Raw genomic sequence first — 8473 nt, 5'->3', positions numbered from 1 at the left:
TTGAGGGGGGAGGGGTGTGTGTACTAAGGGGGGTGCAGTTAAAATTGGCGGGTAGAGCACTAAGGGGACATCTCCTGATTACTCACAGTGATGTCCCCTCACCCTCCCCACCAAGGGGCCCTAAATGTCTAAGGTGCGGTTAAAATTGGCGGGTAGGGTGCTAGGAGGACATCTGCTGCTTGCTGGCAGTAATGTCCAAGCACCCCCCCCCCCCCCTACCAAGGGCCCTACATGTCTAAGGTGCAAATAAAACCGAAAGAGGGGGGGCCCACTCCATACGGCAACCATAGGAGGGGGGCCACTGCCAAGTAGCAGGCTAAACCCCCCACCCCCTCACCCTAATATGAGGTTATATGAGGAAGGGGGTAAGTTGGGGACAGCTGGTAGACTGTCCCCCGGTGGTCCAACAGCTGTCCCCCAGCCCCCCCCCCCCAGCCCAGGGGCCAGGTCCACCCAGCCCAGGGGCCCCATCCCCGGAGGCGCCGACACCCCAGGCCCAGCACCACCCACCCCACACAGAGAGAGAGGAGCCAGAAAGCGTCGCCCCCCCCCAGAGCAAGTCCAGGCCCCCACCCCCAAACGTCCTACAGTTCTGATCCAAATTCCAGCTCAGATGAGGAAAACAAAGATGTACATGGATCTATTTGTCTGAAAGTGGATGCATCAGAATGGAGCAGAGCAGGGCTTGTTATCTTCGCTTCTACACCACACCTAGCTTTTTCCAACAGTATTTTTGCATCTGATTCACAACGATTTGAATAAAGACATATTCAGAATTGCAATTTTAAGCTTAATTTTATTTATATATGGCCTCCATTATGAGAAAAATGCTACAAGAACATGTTAAAAACACCAAAACATGCAGTTTTCATTGGAGTGGGTCTTTGATCTACAGAAGCAGCAGTAATATTGTTGCAAAATTATTATTTTGATTTTTGTTTGTTTTGACAGTAATATCATTTTTAATTATCCTTCTTTTTTGCTGCAGGTAGATGAACACAACTTCATTATGCTACACTTTCAAGTTAATGTATATTAAATTTAAAAAGCTTCTTGGTTTGCATGCTAATTTATCCTAGGTGTATTTTTTTTAGCCAATTTTCTTTATTTTTTATTGACAAAATTATAAAATATTATTAGAGTGCAGACTCTATGCACTCTAATGGAGACTAGAAAGAAAACAACATTTAAATATTCAGACTTATGTGTCAATAAAACTCTAAAAAAAACAAGGATTTAAATTTTGGTAGCCAAGAACACAAAGAAACAGACTCTTTTGAAGCCCTCAAAAGCTTTTGATGTGCTGGTAACCTGAATTTGATATCACTGTGCTGTCGGCACACACGAAAAAGCTGCAACCGAGTGGGAGACTTTCACCATCCTAACTGCGCTTTGGTTCACTTCTCCACCTTTCCCTCAAACACAACGCCTTGAAATTTCCCTCATGTGCACGATAGGACCTTGAGCTCAGCTTCACTTTCCAAAGAACAACAGGCCTGAGATTTCCTGCTGCAACAGAGAAGCAAAGCACGTTTATTGCTCTCAGCTTTACACGATGGTGCAAGACCCTAAAGTCAAAAATACTGCTTCTGTTTAGCATACTGCACACTCACACACAAAACCCTTAACACTTATCGCAAGGCTTTTTTTTATTTTATTTTCCTTCCTTGGCAGAGTGTGCTTCTACAATTCCATCAAACACCGTTTCTGAAATGATTGGACAGTAGGTCAACAATGTGACTCACTGAGCTGTTTCAAAAGGAAATCCTCTAAAAAAAGCCTTTTTTGTTTGAGGTATGCCTCCTGGGAGTGACTGGAAGTAAATGCTGCATGCATTACTCACAAAGAAAACCATTTGTGGTGTGAACTTGTGCAGAAATGTTACATTTTTTACTAAGTCAGAAACAAAGAAAGGCTCTGGTAAGGGCAATGTATGCATTTTGTGTAGGTGGTACAAGAAAATAAAGGTGGTCCTCTTGGCTCACCTGCTAAGTGTGTTTGGGATAAGTTTACATAATCCTCATGTTTATCCAGGAATTTGACAAACTAAAGAGGACTTAGAAAAAGGAGGAGAACACGTTTATCTAAAAATTATCTAAATGGAAGTTAATTTCTTAGGGATTATGAAGGATTTGCTGAACCCATGGATGGACTTTTGCATTTCATTCGTGTTACATGTATTAACTTATTTACGTTTTTTATATATTTTTTCTCAGTACGTAGTCCTGTTTGATTGAGTTTCCCAAAGATATGTGGGTTGAAGCTTATTAAATAAAATTTTAAAAACTGGGGTCAGACACATCCCACAAAGTAACCTGACCACTAGGAGTTACTCGCACAAGCAAGTAGTCCCCATTCAGGCACCTTTACAGAATTACTATAGTCTCTTGATTCTAAGATCTAAATATTTTACCCACTGGTGTAATATAAAGGAGCGTAAAGTAACCAGTCTTTAATCTAGCCACAGGGGTTGCAAGCCAGTTGCCTCTGTGCCGGTCCCAAGCCCGGATAAATAGAGAGGGTTGCGTCAGGAAGGGCATCCGGCGTAAAAATTGCCAAAATAACCATGCGAATCATCCACAACACTTTAGACATACCGGATCGGTCGAGGCCCGGGTTAACAACGACCGCCACCGATGCTGTTAACCTACAGGGTGTCGGTGGAAATTTGACTACTGTTGGTCGAAGAAAGAGGGGAGGCAGAAGGGCCCGTGGCCAGAGAGAGAAGGGAAAAGGCAGGAACATAGGTTTGAGAATGGGGACTCTTAACGTTGGCACAATGACAGGGAAAGGCAGAGAGCTGGCAGACATGATGGAGAGAAGGAAGGTAGATGTACTGTGTGTGCAGGAGACAAGGTGGAAGGGCAGCAAGGCACGTAGTATTGGAGGAGGATACAAACTGTTCTATCATGGTGTTGATAGGAAGAGAAACGGGGTAGGTGTGATTCTGAAGGGGGAGTTTGTAAACAGTGTTCTAGAGGTGAAAAGAGTCTCAGACAGGATGATGAGCTTAAAGTTAGAAATCGAAGGGGTGATGGTGAATGTAGTCAGTGGGTATGCGCCACAGGTTGGCTGTGAGTTAGAAGTGAAGGAGAGATTCTGGAGTGAGTTGGATGAGGTCATAGAGAGTTTTCCCAGAGGAGAGAGAGTTGTTATTGGAGCAGACTTTAATGGGCATGTTGGTGAGGGCAACAGAGGTGATGAGGAGGTGATGGGCAGGTTTGGTGTGAAGGAAAGGAATCTGGAGGGACAGATGGTGGTGGACTTTGCGAAGAGGATGGAAATGGCTGTAGTCAACACTTACTTCCAGAAGAGAGAGGAACATAGAGTGACATACAGAAGTGGAGGTAGGAGTACTCAGGTGGACTACATCCTATGTAGACGAGGTCATTTGAGAGAGGTTAATGACTGCAAAGTGGTGGTAGGAGAGAGTGTAGCCAGACAGCACCGCATGGTGGTGTGTAAGATGACTCTGGAGGTCAGGAAGAAGAAGAGAGGGAAAACAGAAAAGAAGACCAAGTGGTGGAAGCTACAGAATGAAGAAACTTGTGAGGAATTTAGGCAGAAGTTGAGACAGGTCCTGGGTGGTCAGGATGAGCTTCCAGATGACTGGGAAACTACAGCAGAGATTATCAGGGAAACAGGTAGGAAGGTGCTAGGTGTGTCATCTGGAAAGAGGAAAGACGGTAAAGAGACTTGGTGGTGGAATGAGGAAGTACAGGAATGCGTCCAGAGGAAGAGGTTGGCTAAAAAGAAGTGGGATGTAGAAAGGACGGAGGAAGGTAGACAGGAGTACAAGGAAGCGCAGCGTAGAGTGAAGAGAGAGGTGGCAAAGGCCAAACAGAAAGCTTACGATGAGCTATATGACAGGTTAGACACAAAGGAAGGAGAGAAGGACTTGTACAGGCTAGCCAGACAGAGAGACAGAGATGGGAAGGACGTGCAACAGATAAGGGTGATTAAGGACAGAGATGGAAAGGTGCTAACAACCCAGGAGAGTGTACAGAAAAGATGGAAGGAGTATTTTGAGGAGCTGATGAACGAGGAAAATGACAGGGAAAGAAGGGAGGAAGATGTGGTTGTTGTGGAGCAGGAAGTAGCAGAGATTGGAAAGGATGAGGTTAGGAAGGCTCTGAAAAGGATGAAGAGCGGAAAGGCCGTTGGTCCTGATGACGTACCTGTGGAGGTATGGAAGTGCCTAGGAGAGACAGCAGTGGAATTTCTAACAAGGTTGTTCAATAGGATTTTAGAGAGTGAGAAGATGCCTGAGGAATGGAGGAGAAGCGTTCTGGTTCCGATCTTTAAGAACAAGGGTGACACGCAGAACTGCAGCAACTATAGAGGAATAAAGTTGATGAGCCACACAATGAAGCTGTGGGAAAGAGTAGTGGAAGCCAGGCTTAGGAAGAAGGTGGAGATTTGTGAGCAGCAGTATGGTTTCATGCCCCGTAAAAGCACCACTGATGCCATTTTTGCTTTGAGAATGTTGTTGGAAAAGTACAGAGAAGGTCAGAAGGAGCTGCATTGTGTGTTCGTAGATTTAGAGAAGGCGTATGACAGGGTACCGAGGGAGGAGCTGTGGTACTGTATGAGGTCGTCTGGAGTGGCAGAGAAGTATGTCAGAGTAGTTCAGGACATGTATGAGAGAAGTATGATGGTGGTGAGATGTGCTGTAGGTCAGACAGAAGAGTTCAAGGTGGAGGTGGGACTACACCAAGGATCAGCTTTGAGTCCTTTTTTGTTTGCTATGCTGATGGACAGGCTGACAGACGAGGTAAGACAGGAATCTCCCTGGACAATGATGTTTGCGGATGACATTGTAATTTGCAGTGAGAGTAGAGAGCAGGTGGAGGAACAGCTAGAGAGGTGGAGGTTTGCTCTGGAAAGAAGAGGCATGAAGGTCAGTCGTAGTAAGACAGAATACATGTGTCTGAACGAGAGGGATCAAGGTAGAAGCGTTAGGTTACAGGGGGCTGAGGTGAAGAAGGTGCAGGAGTTTAAGTACTTGGGGTCAACAGTTCAGTGTGATGGGGAGTGTGGAAAAGAGGTGAAGAGGCGAGTGCAGGCAGGTTGGAGCGGGTGGAGGAAAGTGTCAGGAGTGTTGTGTGACAGAAGAGTGTCAGCAAGACTCAAAGGAAAGGTGTACAAGACAGTGGTGAGACCAGCTCTGCTCTATGGGTTAGAGACGGTAGCAGTGAGACAGAGACAAGAAGATGATTTGGAGGTAGCGGAGATGAAGATGTTGAGGTTCTCCTTAGGAGTGACCAGGTTAGACAGGATAAGGAACGAGTACATCAGAGGGACGGCTCATGTTGCCTGTGTTAGCGACAAAGTCAGAGAAGCCAGACTGAGATGGTTTGGACATGTTCAGAGGAGGGATAGTGGATATATTGGTAGAAGGATGTTGGAGATGGAGCTGCCTGGCAGGAGGGCAAGAGGACGGCCAAAGAGGAGATACATGGATGTCTTAACAGAGGACATGAAGTTGGCTAATGTTAGGGTAGAAGATGTCCATGATAGAGTGAGGTGGAAAAGGATGATTCGCTGTGGCGACCCCTGATGGGAAAAGCCGAAAGAGAAAGAAGAGTAAAGTAACCAGTCTTTGCTCAGAAGTGTAATAATTTCAGACAGACCCAAAAAGGTAGAGACTCAGTAGCACGGGAGAGTTTTAGAAAAAGCTATGTGATAGGGATATCAAGGATGTAAGCCTCAGAAATTTTCAATTGATATAACTGAATGCTCAGCAAACACTGGGCAGGATGAGGAATAGTGGTGGTCAGGGTTGCGGTGAGGTTAAGCCAGTGAACACTCCAAAGGGTAATCCAGACCGGTGAACAAAGGTCAGAAAGTTTGGTAAGTCTGCAGGCAACTCTGGATCCAGTAACAAAAAAAGGTCAACAACGGCAAGGCAGCAATGCATGGAAGTATTAGGCTTAACCACGGGCACAACAAACTGTTTTATTCAAATTCCTTAGTAAAGGGCCTATGCCGTGCAAAATCAAATTCTTTTGAGCTTTTAAGTGTATTGTAATGTTCATTCCTCACAATAAACGACCCCAAAAGTGGTATTTTGATCCATTCACCCGTTTCCAAGTATTCCTCTGAAAACCTGCTCTCTGAGCACCAGGCCTCCCCAGTCCACGAAACCGAGCAGGTTCTTATATTGTGATGTAGATCAGTGAGAACAGCCTTCTGTGCTGCCAGACAGACTCTAGGTTGACGTCATGAAATGGGCGGTACCCACAAACAGCAAAAGGCGGAGCCTCAGAGATGGAGTTGTCTTACTTTCAGGTTGTAAAATGAACTGTGAAAACAGACCATATTTCAATTTAAAAAATCAATCTTTAGTGTGCCAAGCATATATATGGATATAGTTTTCTCTGAGAGGCTTAAGAAAAGCATGATATAGGCCCTTTAACACTTTCTCACTAACAGTTTTCCATTTCACTGTTCTGTAGCACTCTGTGGTCGAGTCTCTTCAGAGCTCTGCATCTTTCTCTGCACATGTTCTTCTGTCCTTGTATGGATATCTGTGAGGCTGGAAGGCGCCACAGTATTCTGTGGCTCACAGGAACAACAGGAATCACTCATAACACACGTCATATTCATAAATCCTGTGAACAAAGGGAAGAACACTTTTGTGTCTTAAAACAAAACATGAATACAACAGAGAGTTTTCTATGCAGAGAATTTATAAAAATAATAAATTCAATCAAAATCTACAATAAAGCATTGGCGATTCAGGATTGTATTGTACAATTGTTTGTATATTTTGAAGTCTTTCTTAGTCACGTTCTCAATTTCTCATGTCACTCCATGTTAGGCTGAACTGTTATCTCTGCTGTGTAAAATCAGGAAACAAATAAACCAGATAAGATTAAAACCAAGACAGGACAGGACACGCAGAGACCACACAGACAGAAGTAGGAACTAACTACCATTCTTTCTGCACTATAAAGCATGTTTAACCCTTGTGTTATCTTAGATGACCCCACCCTTACATTGACGTGTTCTCCCTACCATGACAAAGGTGGATAAAGGTGGAAAGATTTCATGTAATCCATGGACACCAGTGAAGATCACAAATCATTGAAGAAAAAAGGTTCAGAGCACTGTCTAGTGGGTCTAGATGACCCAACTCCCAATGCTAAAGTGCCTTGGATAGCACAAGGGTTACATATGTGTTGACAGGAAACCAGTTGAACTTTGACCAATCAGGGACTCAGACTTGGTAATGATGTATGGATGGCGTCCCTTTGTTTCACGGAAGTCCCAACCGTTTGAAAATCAATCATGGAGGAGAAATTAAGTGTTGCGGTTTGCGCCCGACTGGATTTACATGTCACCAAGTCTTTCGGAATCGGAATAGAGCTGTGAAAGAAAAAACCTGGAGTGAGATTTCCCAGATACTTTGCATGAAGCCTCTTCCAACTGTAGGTAAAGACATGAGCTAGTATTGGGTAGCGACACTCCAGTGTGAACACCATAGCCTAAACACATTTTTAGCACAATCTTGAACAAGTGTCACATACCTGGTGTGAACGTAGTGGTCAAGAACCTTCTACTTGTTTTGTCTCACATTTGTGTAATTTTCATGATCTGGTGTTTATTCCACATAATTCTTTCTTCATAAATCTGAGTCTGGAGCCAAAACCACTAGTTTGTAATTCTGCTCACTGTTTCCAATAACTTGCCAGTGCTGGCTTCTAGCAGACTTCTCTTTTATCACGAGCTAACATAGAAACAGTGAATGTTCCACTACATTTATCCACGTTTGTTCAACAAATGCACTCTGGGAAGGAATTGCTTTCATCCTGCTGTGAGGTGTGCAGCACACTGTGAGTAACAAGGAATGATGGGAATTCACATGCAAACATGTCAGTCTGCACACTGACAGGGGATCCAGCTGAGTGGACTTCTTTTTTTTTTAGCGTTTGAGAGACCCTGTGTGAAATGACCCAGAAGATGAAAGTGGCAGCCACGATTTAGAAAAATAAATAAGAAGTCGAATTCTTTCAATTCAAATGACAGCCGCTTCATTTACCTGCTTCTTCAGGGGAAACATTCACTGTGTGCCGCCTTTTGTTTACAGAGGTTCAGGCTTTTTAGAGATCTTAAATTTGTCAGGAGACATTCAATGATCAGGAGAATCTGAACAATTTTGATGCTTCTTATTCTTCTTCTACTTATCCACCCATCCTGATGTGATTCAGTCTAACACCAGTATTGCCTGCAGTTCTTTCTGCACAGTTGATGAACAGAAATAATAAAAAAAAACTTAAAAAAGTAAAGGAAATCACAGAGAGTCTCACTTTACTGAGCCGGGAAATGTGCAGAACTTGTGCAATCAATGCCCTCAGTGCAGCTTCGCTATCAACCCCCTGAGACATTTCTGATAACAGCCCAGCCTCAGCTGAATGCGGTGCATTTCCAGTATTTTTTTTTTGTGGCAGAATTACATGATTTAAAGAGG

Source organism: Oryzias latipes, chromosome 10, assembly GCF_053564925.1.
Source record: "Oryzias latipes strain Hd-rR chromosome 10, Olatipes_Hd-rR_3.1".
NCBI classification, from domain to species: domain Eukaryota; kingdom Metazoa; phylum Chordata; class Actinopteri; order Beloniformes; family Adrianichthyidae; genus Oryzias; species Oryzias latipes.
The sequence above is the reverse complement of the archived record's forward strand: the minus strand, read 5'-3'. Positions refer to the sequence as shown.